Consider the following 16,119-nt stretch of genomic DNA (forward strand, 5'->3'; position numbering starts at 1 on the left):
GTGGTCCAGTAGCAGAAAGCTCTGTACTAAGGACTGTCAATGATCTAAGAAAACCTTGGACAAGTCACTGAACTTCTATGGTATTCAGGTCACTATAAGGAAGAGAGATGCTGATGCTTTCTTTCACCCATTGTTTCTTTGTCTTCTTCTGGATGACGTTGAATGATTTCACTGGAAAAAAAAAGAAAAAAAGAAAAAAAAGGATTTATATCAGCCTTTTTTTCATTCCATCCCCCCTCCATTTTCCAATGAGGGAAAATGTGGAGGAAAGGTAGCCCAACTACAGCACTCATATGAGTGGTGAGACAGAGGAAGGTTTGCACAGCTGTGAACAAATATGGCTGCTTTTCTTTTCATCAAGATAAATCTATGTTTGGAGAAAAGAGGAGGCACGTTTCTGAGGAAGTAGCGATATGGGGGAGAAGCCTTTATAAAAAAAGTGGAACTAGAAATGGGGAGCTAACAAACTAAGAAGTGGATGTGACTGTTCACTCAACTCCTGCTCAGGCTGTGGGCCTTAACACACAGCTCGTGCCTGATGCTTGCTGGGAACAGCAACATTAGGCCAAAATGACAGCAACTGTATGCCAGATACTCAAGGACAACAAAGAATGAAGTCTGCTGTCTTGCCGCTTTATAAGTAGCTGCTTGTTAGCACCTGATAAGCACCTGAAACTCTTTGGAATTAAGTAAATCCTTGACAGTGACTGAAGCAACCAATAGGAATTGTATAGACCAAACTTTTCAAGCTAGAAAGCATAAATAGGTCTGCCCACCCAGACAGCCTTTGAAGTGCATCCACCAGCAGCTGGACTGCTGAGGCTCTCATGCTTTCCAGAGCAACACAGAGGACACCAGCTTCACAATGGCGGAGGAAGGATGAGTGCTTTTGCCATTGGTTAGGTAACCGTTTTGCTCATAAGCACGCAATGCTAACAAATTATCAAGTTAACGAACCAGCAAACTAGTGAATTAAATAACTAGAGAACTGACAATTTAGGCTGGTCTACAGCAAAGGGATTAACCTCTTGTTTTCTTGTTTGCTTGTTTTTTTCTTAATGAGCTCATAAAAATAAAGTCTGTTTTGCATAGTATGCAGGCTTGTAATTTGAGAGATCACACTGAACCATGACAAGAGGGTTGTCATAAATTATACATTACCAGCTAAACCTAAGCTCCAAAACATCAGTGATCACTATTGCAAGTCATGATTAAGATAGTAAAAATTAACAAACTAGTGAAAGGCAAAGCTATCTTTGAAAAACAGGAACAGGAAAACTGTTGACATGTCTGCTTAATTCTGGCTCCCCAAAAGGTGCCAGAACTTCTTATTATTTGCTAGTACCTACAAATAGAAGAATAAAAATATACACAGAGGAAAGAAGGGAAAAATAAGAGCAACAGGCAACGCAGTGTTTTGAAGAACAAATTACGTGAGACATATCTAATTTCTTTCTGTGACAAGCTAACCTGCCTTGTGGACTGGGTCAGGATTTTTTTACTTTCAGACTTCATATTCTGACAAATGACCGTGAAGAGCATGATATAGAATGCATTATGAATAACATTGGCTAGAAACCTGTATACAGTTATTTATTATCCGTGGTTCATAATCAAAAGAGAAGAGCATAGTGAGTTCTGATATTCAATATTTTCATTAGTGTTATGAAAGATAGAATGCAGACTGTTTATTAAATTTACAGATCAAACTAAATTGAGAGAGTCTACAAAGTTTCACTTTCAGGCTCTTACAAAGTTGTGGTTGCAGAATAGGTCTAAAGGATTTAAATAAAATACAATGTGAACTCAAACCAGAGGTGGCACATTGTTGCAGAGCCCCCAGTCCACTTGCACATGTATGAGGATGAGTATTGTCTCTAAGTCATATGAAGGTATTCTTTCCCTTTTTACTACTGTGTTCTCTTCCGAAGTACTGTGAAAAGTTTTGGGCGTTACAATTTAAGATGGGTGTTAAATAGTTGTAGCGAATCCACAGAAAATACTGGAAGTTAAACACTGAGCTTGCTTACTTAAGGAAGTCTGATGATGACTGAACAGTTGCCAAATATATCAAGGATGGCTGCAGAAATGTAGGCTACTGTAATTTGGAATCTCAGATGTAAAAGTGCAAGTACCTTCTTCCCCATTCACATTGCACTACGCAAGAGTAATAAACAGCAGACTTCTCAACCTTTGTGTAGTTTATTCAGTGAACAGAGAGATCAGTGTTGCTTAAACATGAGTTATTTTAGAGCTAAGCAGCTTTTTGGATTGGAAGAGAAATCAACATAACTAAAATAAATATCATAAAATGTTTATTTTTAAACATATATTTTCTCTGCAGAAGAGCTACGGGGGAAAAGGAAATCAGGCATGATATAGTCTCACTCATTTTAGCCGATGGGAGCTTTACTTTCCTTTTTACTTTGACTTTTATTTTGGGAGAAGATGTAAGAGACCATCGACCACATTTGGTAGTTAGAAATACAGTACATTTTTACAAATGTGTAGAAAGATTTTCTTTTTTCTGTACAATTCTGATTCATATTCATTTTCTGGCAGAAACAATGATATTCCAGTCCTTTGCAATGGCAAGCATCCTAATCTGTGTATACGAAATAAAGTTATTGAAGGCAACGATCATCCCTAGCTAAACAGCAAGTCTATGTGGCTCTTTGAATGATGCGATTCTGTATGTACATCTCAAGGATCATTGCAAGTTGCAGTTACTTGTAAAGATCAAAAATATACTTGAAAATTACCACTATTCATTGGCCTTTGCCACTGTTACACTCAACAAACAAAACAGTTCTATCTGTCCCAATAGTCTGTTTGAGCTTCCCTCATGGTTTATGTGACCCATTTTGAAATATATTTCACTTAATCACTTTACAGATAAGGAAGGGCAAGCAATTGGCAGGTAGGAGATGTCATGATTTTCCACCTTTTTATGTGGAAATTGCAGCAGAACTCAGAGTTTTCATTAAGCTCTTGGTTTGGTGTGTGAGAAGGAAGATCTTTTCCACAAAAACTTTCTGAAAAGTCTATCTGTTGCTGAGGTTTCACTTTGATCATATTTTTCCTACCATCTATCTAGATGATAGCAGGATTTGTGATAAGAACATGACGTTATTACAACTAAATAGATATTCAGACAGACAGACTGTGAAATTAAATGGTTGTTCGGATTTTTCCTTGTTTTTGGACATGGCTTATGTTCTGTATGAAATAAGTCAGTAGAGCCATCCTCATTACCATGCCAACTACTGTCTGGTGTTTTCTTGATTATATCATTTTAGACCTCAATAAAGTAATATACAGAAGCTTTTCTATTTATTCCGGTCATACTATGCTCTCAGAGGAAGCAGGCTGTTTTTTTCTCATCTTGTTTTACTCATCCTGGAATAACGGATGAAATGAGAGAGAAATTGAAAAAATAACAATAAAAAATACACTGCAAAGATAAATCCATTCAGTGACTTTGATATAGGTTGAAACGTAAAACTGTCTAGAATTCTATTACTTGTAGTCCTAAACTAGCATTTTGGGAAAGAAAAATAAAGATATAGAAAAAACATTCTTTTCATTCTTGTAAAAACAGGAAGGGAAAGAAACTTCAAGTAAAATGAAGGAAACTTAAGGAAGAAATCTGTCCTTCCTTACAAGGAAACTTGAAGTAAAGTGCACACAGCTAAAAAATCATCAATTAAGAAATATTCGTTCAAGAAATCAAGTGTTTAAAATTATCTATCTTGTTTCCAGGTCTAACACATTCTATTTACTGTTCTATTTCAATTCTAATTCCAAGCAACTAGTTATTAGTCTTAACGCAGCCTTGGAATAGGGTCCAAATGATGTAGGAATGAACAGTAAATATGTTTTTCATGATGACTGGTTTCAAGAAACACGTGAAAAATTCCCTCAGGTGTAGTGGGACAGTGGTATTTCTTGCTACAGATCCTACATTTATAAACTGTGGAGAACTGTCATGAAATGAAAGAGAAAAATGAGAGTTACTTTTCACCCATATCCTCAGATTATTTACTGAGTATCAGGAAAACAGTAATTTTCCGTTATCTTAACTTGCTTGGTCTGTGGACTTCACTTGGAAACTACTGTTCTAAGAATAATCTCATTGGTTTTGATTTTATTAGTGCTTGTATTAAGCTAATATGTTCATGTAAAAGACAGTGTTTCTTTTTATAAAAGTTATTGTGGTCATTTTAAAAATTGTCTCAATTCTCATGCCTGTATATATATCTTGATATAGATAGGCAGATATATATTTATAGATCTTCCATTTCCAGGAGTACTTTACAGAGGTTCAGTGGATAATTTAAGAAAGGTTTGAAAACCCTAGTAAAGAAGATCCCCCCAGGCTAGAAGAGAAAATGATATATGCAGACTCACTGTTATTAAAGCTATGATTAACAAAAGAAAGCCCGTGGGTAGAAAGAAACTCTTAGTGTTGATGAATTCTGGAAATTAAACTGCTGTAAGAGGAGAAACAAAGATATCACAGAGTCATAGAACAGTAGGTTGGAAGGAACCTCCACTGTCTGCTCTAATTTAGCTCAAGTTTCTCAGGGCCTTGTCCAGTTGAGGGTTGGATGTCTCTGTGGATGGATATTCCACTGTCTCTTTGGGTAACTGATTCCAGTGTTTGACTACCCAGCTAGGAAAAGAAATTTCAGTACCTACTCAGAATTCCCCTTACTGAAACCTAAGTGTGTTGCTTCTCACCTTCCACTATGCATCTCTGAGAAGAGTCTACTCTGTCTTCTCCTGTCCTATCAGGTAGCTGTAGATAGCACTATAATCTCCCCTTCCCCTTCTCTCTTCACTGCAAGGGCATACTGCAAGGACACACTGTCAACTTGTTGTCTAACAGAATCCCAAGGTCCTTTTCTGCTAAGCTGCCTTTTAATCAGTTGATCCTCAACCTACATTATAGGGAAATTTTGTCCCAGTTATAGGACTTTACAGTTTGTCTGTGTTGAGGTTCATGAGATTTATTGAAGCTGAGTTCTTCAACCTGTTGAAGTTCCACAGAATACATGCTCCACTCTCATGATTGCCCAAGGTCCAAGCCATTGATAAAGATTTTAAACAACATCGGCACTGGTCTCAGCCCCTGAAGGACAGCATTATTAACTAGAAATTGTCTTGCTCTGGAGCCTGTTCACAAATGGCAGAACAGTTGGGGTTGGAAGGCACCTTTGCAGATCATTTAGACCAACAACCCTTCGCAGAACAGTGCCACCTAGAGCAGGTTGCCCAGGACCATGTCCAGTTGAGTTATGAATAGCTCCAAGGATGGAGACTTTGCAACCTCTTTGGGCAACCTGTTCCTATGTTGACTGTTGGTCCAGCCAATTTTCCACCCACTTTACTGTCCTCTTATTCAGTCCATAGCATTCCTACAGCCAAACTGGGGACATACAAAGACCCTGTTGTTACAGATGAGCGGGGAGTGATGCACTTCACTCATAAGAGAGAAGCAGTAATATGTTTTATTGAGGTAAGATAGCGATTTAATAAAAGTTCAATAGTAAATAAGACAGTGATTTAACAAGGGTTGAATGGCAAGGTTCAGCCAGGTAATTTACTGTGTGGAGGACAGGGTCAGGCGACAGCATTAAGGAGCTGTCAAGGAGACGCTCCCATGGAGTCACGAGGTTCAGAATGGTCCCAGCTGTGCTGGGAGGCATCCACCAAACCAGCTGATAGGCATTTTGTCTTGGTTGGGTAATCCAGCAGACTCTGTACTTTAGAAAGGTTCGGGTAGTAGTATAGAAGTATCCTTTACAAAGGAGCTTACAATGATAGGTCAACTGATAGATAAAATCACAAAGTTTAAAATATTAACAACCCATAACAATAACAACAACAACATATTGCTAATAATATATAATGACTGCAATGTACTAACTTATTTACATTTGTATACTTGAAACTTAGAGCCTAATAAAAGTGATACAAAAGAGAAATGGTTACATCTTTATGTATATATGTACACCAGCTCAGAGGATGGTAAACAAATACACACATATTCACTTTCCGGGTAGGACATTGCGAGGTGATGATGTGGGAAGAATGCTGCCATTACCAGGTGAGATGCCCGCTTCCATATCCAGAGACCTGTATTCTAAGTAGGCCACACCAGAGGGTGCGCCACTGTGTAGCATAAGCTCCTAAGTTAAAGCAGGCCACCGCTCAAAAAGGGGGAGGGAGGGCTGTGCTGCTTCGTAGCCAGAGGCCCTAATATCAAGCAGACCACACTAGGTGGCGTGCCACTTTGCACTTCCAGATTCAAACTCACGTGTCCACGGATTAACCACTGCTTGATGGTCAGTAGCAGTGGGGATCCCAAATACCTAGCCTGGCATCCCAGGTCAGGCATGGGGTGCGCCAAGTCTCTGGAGGCTGGCTTTGCTGATGTTGTTCATCTGCCGGCTATCCCGCAGCCTCCGGTAGAGCAGTTTTCAACTGGGGAATGCCCTCAGAGGGGCAGCCCAGTGTCTTCGGGTCTTGATAAAGACCATCAGATTTCTTCCCCCCGATGCACCGGTCTTCGTGATTTCAGCTCTTAACTTCAGGTGCATTCTTCTGTTCTGTGTCGCCGACAAGAGAGTCCCCGCAGTGTTAGGATGCATGGTCCTGTTGTAGGTAAGCCACATTGTGACCACAGGCAACAGGATGCCACTACTGGTCAAATCTTACTCAGGCCCACGTTTCTATTGGTCCATTTTGGATCCTCCTTAGCATAGAAAAGACTGCGGACCTCTTTGAAAACTAGTGCTTAAGCCTGCCTTCTTTCTGGAATATTCTTTTTGATTGACAATCATAGCCCACTAGATCACATATCACTTTCCCACCAATGGTTTTATAACATAATGGCGGAAAGTCCTATAAAGAAACCATGAACTAGCTAAGGGTCAAATAAGGGACAATATGATTGACATAACATACAAATTACAAATAAAGCCTTTTTTGTGGGTTTAAAACATAACTCTCAATCTAACAAGGGTCCTACTATGACACCGGTGGATCTAATCCTAGTCCCAGACTTGGTCAATGGTTTATGTCTGACGATTACATGCACAATCAATCAGAGATGTAACCTAGCAAAGTTTGTAAAGCAGGTTTCAGGGAGACACTCTGGCTGGATCCAATCTTAGTTCCAAACTTAGTCAAAAGTTTGTGTCTAAGGATTATGTGCACAATCAATCAGAAGTTGAGCCAAGGCCATCTACAGCACAGCTGATAATATTACAGTCCCTCTTTTTGAAAAGTCAGTGTACCATCCTTCATCTCAAGTACTAACTTTCTCCTCTAGACTGATATTGCCAAAGGTTAAAACACATTAATACAGTAATTCATAACTGGATAATAAATGTTTAATCCTGAGTTCATACTTTAATGGCAGGCTTAGTTTAAAGAATATTTGTACTGTGCTACAACTATTAATCAAATTCAGATGAAATTTGTATTTTAGTGTGAACAATGGACAGTTTTTTGAGAAGATGTAGGAGACATAATGCAGACTATAGTCTTCCAGTATAAAGAATATTATTTCATACATATAACAAAAGGAGAGAAGTATATTTCCTTTAGTCAATATTTTTTAGAAATTTTTAAATTAATCTGAATAAAATTGTCTTGTGACATGGGGACATGAGAAATGAATTTAAAAGCATGTATTACATCAAACTGTCCTTGGTATAGCCTGCAAAAAATCCCCCTGGCTAAAATAGCAGGCATTTTGTTGATTTTATGAAAGGCAGGTTTTTCAATTGATTATCATTATCTACAAATATACTTGACAACTAGATTAAGTATTTACATGCTGGGAAGATCCGTACACACAGGACCTGCTATGGTTTGGAAAAAGGACAGTCTTCTTCATCTTCTAGGCTACGTTTCAGCAGAGTCTCAGCAAGACACTGGCCTCCTTTCTCTTTTGTTGCCTTTAAAGTTCTGTGGTTGTTTGAACATCTGCAAAGATTATGTAAAATGTTACACTATAGGCTGATAAGCATCAGAAAGGAGATGGTAGCTGATACACAGCTGATACACCTGTAGATGGCACTGATAGCAATATAAAAATGCCATGTACCAGCAATGACTATGGGTCTGGAATTTGTGAAGGCTGGCCTTAGCAGAAGACTGAAGCAAAGAAGGCATTCAGTAACTCTACCTTCTCTGCATCCATCGTCATCAGGGCACCCGTCCCATTCAGCAGCAGGCCCACATTTGTGGCTGATGTATTTGAAGAAGCCCTTCTTGTTGTCCTTGACATCCCTTGCCAGATTTAATTCCAAATGGCCTTCCAGCTCTCATCCCTGCATACTCAAATGATGTTTCTTTATTCCTACTAAGGGGCCTATCCCTCCTTCTACTGCCTATTCCTGCTTATGACTGAGTTTTGCCAGGAGTTCCTTGCTCATCCATGCAGGTCTCCTGCCCGCTTTGCTCGACTTCTTCCTCAGAGGGATGCACTGCTCTTGAGCCTGGAGGAGGTGATGCTTGAGTATTAACCAGCTCTCCTGGATCTCCCTTCCTTCTAGGGCCTGATTCCATGGGATTCTTCCCAGGAGGTCCCCGAAGAGGCCAAAGTTAGCTCTCCTGAAGTCCAGGGCTGTGATCCTACTCATTGCCCTGCTTCCTCCTCGCAGGATCCTGAACTCCACCATCTCATGGTCACTGCAGCCAAGGCTGACCCCAGCCTTCACATCTCCAACCACATCTTCTTTGTTAGGACAAGGTCCAGCAGCACACCCTCCTCATTGGTGTCTCCATCACCTCTGTCAGAAAATTATCATCAGTGCTTTGCAGGAACCTCCTGGATTGTTTGTACCTTGCTCTGTTGTTCCTCCAACAGAGGCCAGGGTGGTGGAAGACCCCCTTGAGAACGAGGACCTGTGATTGTGAGGCTACTTGCAGCTGTCTGTAGAAGGCCTCATCGACTCTTCCTGATCAGGTGGCCTGTAGCAAACCCCCACAGCAGTGTCACCCATTTTAGCCTGCCCCTTAATCCTTACCCAGAAGCTCTCTACCTGCTCTTCAGCCACCCCGAGGCAGAGCTCCCTGCATTCTGGTTGCTCCCTCACATAGAGGGCAACTCCCCCACCTCTCCTTCCTGTAAAAACATGTAGCCACCCATGACAGCACTCCAGTCATGTGAGCTATCCCACTTTGTCTCTGCAACTGCAATGAGATCATGGCCCTGCGACTGCACACAGATGCTTAATTACTCTTTCAATATCCATCCTAAGATTTTTCCAAAAGTCTGTGTCAAATTAAGAGTGTGGTGTTTGCCTTGATTACATTTCTTCCAATATGATCACTATATGCGCAGTACAGTCACATAATTCCTGCCACTGCTTCTTAGTGTTTCCTTCCCCCTTGATTTCAGAGCTTCAAATTTGCTATTAGACTTGCCATTTAGTGTGGTCATTTATCGAGAAATAATAAAATACGGTTCTAAAGATCATCCTTGGCCATGACACAGATTGTAATAATAAATATGGAAGGAACCATAATGTTTTATCTTGCTGAATAGGTCAGACTGCTATGTGAGCTTTTGTTATGGTATCATTGGATAAATTATTTAAAACATATAAATTAGGAATGCACTAAACTGGGAGTAGGGTGTAAATAAAAGGCACCTCCCTGCTCTTCCCAAAACATGAGTAAAAGAGTAGCAGTATCTTCAGGTCTGCACATTGCATTTGAATTATTCAGATACATCTCCATATTTAGTAACAGCTTTACACTGCTAGCCATTTCAAACTCCATACCAACCACAACCTGGCAAGAGTTGGACAGAACTAGTTTCAAAAAGGTCAACTTAAAATGAAGAGGTGCCGAGGAGGAGAAGCTTCATGACATACAGCATGATCTGTCACATACACATAGAAACACTAGTGATTCCTGAGGTAGAAAAGAGAAAGAGATCCAGACCACTTCCAGGTCAAGAAGCAGCCAGCTCTCAGAGGGAAAAGGAGTGTGCCACCATTCACCAGTAGTAAGGGCAGCTCAGAAGGAACAGGTTTGTATGTGCAGCATGAACAACTGATCTTACTCATTCTGAATACTCTTATGGTTTATGTAGATAGATATACAGATAGAATGTCAGACAGACAGAGAGATGAATATATCTCAGATAAAGTGATTAAACAGGACACTGTCATTCCTATTCAGGACATGGCGAAGTGGTTCCCATGTGTAACATCAGGGACCAGCAAGGCTTTGCCAAATAGTGAGAGAAAACAATCACTAATTTAATAAACTAAGGCTAACTTTACATTTGTAAGCAATATGAGGTGGTAGAAGGTCTTTGAAAGTGGTCTTCTGTGCTGAATGTCCATTAGCAGTTGAGGTGAATAAAATGAATTATTGTAGCTCATACTTCAGCTAAATTAAAAGAATCACAGAATCACAGAATCGTTGAGGTTGGAAGGGACCTCTGCAGATCATCTAGTCCAACCTCCCTGCTCAAGCAGGGACCTCTAGAGCATATTGCCCAGGATCACATCCAGACGGCTTTTGAATATCTCCAGCGAAGGAGACTCCACTACCTCTCTGGGCAACCTGTTCCAATGCTCTGTCACCCTCACAGTGAAGAAGTTTTTTCTCAGGTTCAGATGGAACTTCGTGTGGTTCAGTTTCTGCCCGTTGCCTCTCGTCCTGTCACTGGGCACCACGGACAAGAGGCTGGCCCCATCCTCTTGACACCCTCCCTTCAGATACTTGGACACATTGTTGAGATCACTTCTCAGGCTTCTCTTCTCCAGGCTGAACAGGCCCAGCTCTCTCAGCCTTTCTTCAGAGGAGAGATGCTCCAGTCCCCTCACCATCTTGGTAGCCCTCCGCTGGGCTCTCTCCAGGAGTGCCATGTCTCTCTTGTCCTGGGGAGCCTGGAACTGGACACAGGACTCCAGAGGCAGCCTGAGGAGAGGGCTGAGGAGAGGGGCAGGATCACCTCCCTCCACCTGATGGCAACACTCTGCCTAATGCACCCCAGCATACCACCTAACGCACCCTCCAGGCCACAAGGGCACATCATTGCTGCCTCCTGCTTAACTTGTTGTCCACCAGCACTCCCAGGTCCTTCTCGGCAGAGCTGCTTGCCAGCAGGTCAACCCCCAGCCTCTCCTGCTGCATGGGATTATTCTTCCCCAGGTGCAGGACCTTGCACTTGCCTTTGCTGAACTTCAGGAGGTTCCTCTCCGCCCACCCTTCTGCCTGTCCAGGTCCCTCTGAATGGCAGCACAGCCTTCTGCTGTGTCAGTCATTCTTCCTGGCTTAGTATCATCAGCAAACTTGCTGAGGGTGCACTCTGTGCCTTCCTCCAGGTCACGGATGAGTACGTTGAACAAGACTGGAGCCAGGACTGACCCCTGGGGGACACCACTAGCCAAAAGAGCTCCAGATCTCTCCAGTATCACTATGATGTGACCCACAGCAGAGTAGGTGGGATGACTGGAAGATCTGCTTAGAAATGCGCTCCTGATCAAAACTTATTTACTAACGTAGATGAATACTGAGCATTACGTTCCTGCTTAGATTGTATGAAGGATGTTGTCTATGGCACTTCTCTGCCCAAGAGACACCGCTAATACTGATGTTTAACCAGAACTAGGACTACTTGCCTTTTTTACAATTGGTTATATGTATGTAGAAAAATTGCCATTTTCATACCCATATATTATCGCTTCACAAAAAAATCCCTTATTTCAAATAATTATTTAAGTATTTTTTGTTTTCCTAAACTTTGCTCTTCCCCCACCCCGACCCTCAGCCACCAGGCTCTGTTTAACTGCTGTTGCCCTAAAGAGCTTTGGTTTCATTTTTGCAGCTTGGGAAACTTCTGTTAACCGGGGGAAAGGGTTGGGAAAGGTATTACAGAGTAAGAGGATTTTCTCTGAGGTCCAAAGACTGAATAGTACTATTTCATTCAGCCTGCTGTTCTATGCCTTGTAACCTTCTACCAGAGCCGAAAAATTTTAAATTTGATTCAGTTATTTGGAATCAGAAACACTGAGCTATAGTTCTGTGCAGAACAAACTTTAAAAATCTGTATTTGCCTTTTATAGGAGTAATTCAGAACAGTATGAGCCATGATTTCACCATCTATTTCTCTCTTTTGGCTGTTTTATGATAAATTTTATATGATATTCTTTTAGATACAGTCAAAATCTCCTAGATTATTCAAGAAGCTTACTTTGTATCTTGCATATTTTTGCATAGAAAATATGACTATGTTATTTTCCTTTTCAAAACACACTAAGCTGCAGTTTCTTTCCCCATTGTCTCATGACCATTCTGTCTGGAATTTAGAATAATCTTGTAGATTTCTTCTTAAAGACATAGAGGATAACTCTGATATTCTAAACAGAAGTTTCTCCTTTGCTAAAACAGGCTTAGATGGTCAGAAGTGAACAAATTAATTGTGCTGTTTGTCTACTTAGATGCTGTTCCACCATTACCTAACGTAGTGAATTTGCAGTCATATGTGGCGTTTTAACAAGTATTTTTTATCATTGGCTACACTGGCAATTTGAACAAAATTCATTAAGGTTATCAGAATATTTTTTGTTAAATCATAAAGGAGGCACTGCCAAGTAATTCAATTCAAAATGCAAAGCCTTCTCTCTTTCTCTCGCTCTCATTTTTAATACTCATATAAATCTTAGATTATGTTGTTGGACAGCTAACTGTTCCGTATTTCTGCTGTAAAAGTCTACACTCTAACTCCATAACAATCTCATAATGATATATACTCTGGGCTTAGACAGACACATGTTTTGTGATGCCAGGTCTAAGAAGAGCTTGCTGCATGACAGGAGCCTTGAGCACTGGTGCTTTTACTTCACATGACAATGAGCCACACAGCCTTACCATGCAAAATGAGTGAGGCACAACAGGTTACCGAACAGCACCACAATAAGAGTAAAAGTTTTTCTAAATTATTGCAATTTTAGTTTAAAATGTTATTAACGATCCAAGTAATACGTGACATAATTTACATCTTGAGAATTCCTATATAGTAATAATAAAATGAAAGCATTAGTACAGTTATAGGGAAACCATAATGACTATTTAAAATATTATGCATTTAAATACAAGGATAAATGAAGAAAGAGGAGGATTTTAAAATTTGATTTGCCATACAAAGTTCTTCTAAGAACTGTGTGCAGTTTCTCTGATTTACCAATCAGAAAAATATGATATTAATATCCTGCCCAAAAACTAAATATGTTTCATGTTCAAATCACATATATTTGCTAAAGCAATCTTCATAGCACAAAGTCACTTAATATGAAATCCCTTCAAGTAATAATGATTTAATGCTGCTAATTACATAGATTCATTAAAAGACACAACTGAAACAAGAAACATATTACAATGTGCATTGTTTCAATTCCCACAGAGGATATTAGGTTGGATTTCTTTTCCCTCTCCACCCACATGCTGCCAATTCAGTTTGTATTTACAAGACACCAATTTCAAATACCAAAAGTGGAAATAGAAATAAGTTGTCACTCACCATATACTTTCCAATAACTCTGTGCTGTCCAATTCTCACCTTTAAAGGTTTCTTTTATACCTGCAAAGAGATATGGGTCATGCTCAGACAGATGAAAATAAGCAGCATGTTTACTTCTCACTTAGTCACAGGTGGAATTAATATTGATTTCTATGTTCTTTTACCAAGTGTCAAAGCTTAGAGTAAAGCTCTTTAACTGGAGAAGGCTGGCCCTGCTAAATGAATAAGTGTATCACGGGTGTGCGTTTTCTTCAGTTATTACAGTTCTTCATAAACATCTGTTGTTTAAACTAACTTCCTTCTATCTGTTAATATCTACCATCATCTCACTGTAATGATTTTATCATTACTAAACTTGAGGAATGACAACACGAATTTTTAAAAAATTATTTTTACAGTGAATATATCAGCAGGTTCTGCAGGTCAGGTGAATATTCACTCTTCCCTCACCTCCAGAAGGACTTGAATATCTGAGGAGAAACAAAGAAAGAAATGGTAGGAAAAATTACAATAACAATAGTAATAATAAGTTTACCTATTAAGCTGCTAACTCTTTAATTATAAGGGTGTGATTTTTAAAAGTTACTAATGCATTGCTTTGCATATACAGATCTACAAGGAATTGTCAACCTAAGACCTAATGAACTTATCTAAATAATTTAGGAAGATAAAAAGGTCATTAGCTGATTTTTCAGTGTTCTTCACCTTGTGTATTTTTTGTGATAACATATTCCATACAGAAATGTTGAGCTTGTTTCTTTTGGCTACTTATTTTGAGCACGCTTTTCTTCCAAATGTTTGCAGGTAGCAAATCACTTTAAGCAAGATGTTTCATGCAACTCACAAAACTGTATGTGAATGGAAACTTTACAAATCTTACCATGAAACAAACACTTACAAATTTTTAATAGAGTGGAGGAGCAAATATAGATATCATTCAAAAATGGCTGAAAAATCCACCATTCAGTTTCTCTGATTGGTTTTGTGGGTAGGTCTGGCAACTTCTCTGTCATACCTTGTGAAGTTAAAAGTCTAAATAGATGGAATCATGGGTTAAAAAAGGGGATATCTGAATCAGTTTTTGCTCTAGTAAATGCAATCTGGCTATTAAGTGGTGCCAATTTGTCTGCTGCTATGCCTGACAATGCCGATTTTGATGAACAGAGCGAGGTAGTACTCAACATACTTTGCACGTGAACCGAAGTGTCTTCTACAAGTCAGCAAGTGTTTTCTGTAGAAGTAAGAAAAACCCTTGGTAACTGCTGTTCTGAATCACAACACATAAGGCTGTTAAGTCATGCTCAGCGTTCTTCCATGCTATCCTCTAATGTTAACATTTCTTCACCAGTATTGAATGCTTAGGCTAGTAGAATATGCATGATTCTGCAATAAAAATCTAGACTTTTTGGCTGCTCTGAAGAAAAGTGTGCTGCTCCTATCTATAAGCTGCTAAAAAGTAGTCAGATGTTATATAACTGTAAGTAATAAGATCAAACATCATTTCTTCAGCTGATAACAGTAGACATTAGAAAACCTTGTTTTGTAATGACATTGCTGGGTCTTCTCAGAGTGCTTGAAGATGAGTTAATGGTTCTGCTGGCAGAACCACTGTGGTCATCAGAAATGGATAGACTTATCCACAGATTCCACGTTAGGATGCGAAAGGACTTCTGCACCACACAATCATTTCTACTACTTTGGCAGCAGAGGTCATCACATGATTGTGCTTCATTTTCTGAGACGATGTTCTTCATATGTCATATTCATTACATAGGTAAAAGTGCTGCACTACATGGAGAAATATTTTCCACTCATGTTATAACCGCCTTAACTGGCTGTTGTACAGTGGTCTTCACAGTGTTTACTTGCTGAGAACATAGAACACAATATAATTGTTTCAAAAAACCTTTGCCATGACAAACTCTGCTAGATCACTGGTGCCAGTCACTCTCTTAAACTCCTGATGCTTTGTGTACTTTATATTTAGACACTCCAGGAGTAGCATATGTCAGTAATTAAATCTCTTTAGTTCTTCCTCTTTGCTGGTAAATACCACCCTGACAAAAAAACTCTGGTACCTGTGGGAAGACATAAGAAGAAATAGGAACCAGCTAGTGATATTATCAATTAGAGAAAACATAAATTGATATTTTTTGCCATAACAAATAAATATGCTGAAAAATCAACTGTTCTACAATGTTGTGGAAGTCAAAAGTGTACAAGGATTTCAATAAAGAGATTTGGTGCATTCATGAATAGTAGAATCACTAAGCACAGTACTCTGAATGAAGTTGGTGCTTGAAGGAGTCACCAGAAGTTAGGTTGCCAAAAGCTAGGGCAGGGAATAGCAAAGAGAAGATCACTCTATATGCATCCCAGTTTTTATCATTTTTCCCTAGGTATTTACTACCAACCATTGTAAGAAAAAGAGCAGAAGAACCTTTGACCTCTTTCAATATGACTTATATTTAAGCTCTTACATATTCTCATAGGAATAATCCTAATGTGTCACCTCTCCTTCATGATCCCTCCTCTCCAGACACTCCTGAACAAAAACTTTTACT

General features: G+C 39.5%; 1 long non-coding RNA gene across 1 annotated transcript; it reads right to left on the reverse strand.

Moving 5' to 3' along the window:
* Nucleotides 1-104: 104 nt before the first annotated feature.
* Nucleotides 105-14,028, reverse strand: LOC104140134 (uncharacterized). Its single transcript, XR_693221.2, has 3 exons — nt 13,952-14,028; nt 13,556-13,615; nt 105-171 (listed from the first exon to the last, which is right to left on the reverse strand). It is a non-coding gene; the product is annotated as an uncharacterized lncRNA (long non-coding RNA).
* Between the last annotated feature and the right edge of the window lie 2,091 nt (nt 14,029-16,119).

The sequence above is a fragment of the Struthio camelus genome, chromosome Z, assembly GCF_040807025.1.
Source record: "Struthio camelus isolate bStrCam1 chromosome Z, bStrCam1.hap1, whole genome shotgun sequence".
Classification (NCBI taxonomy): Eukaryota; Metazoa; Chordata; class Aves; order Struthioniformes; family Struthionidae; genus Struthio; species Struthio camelus.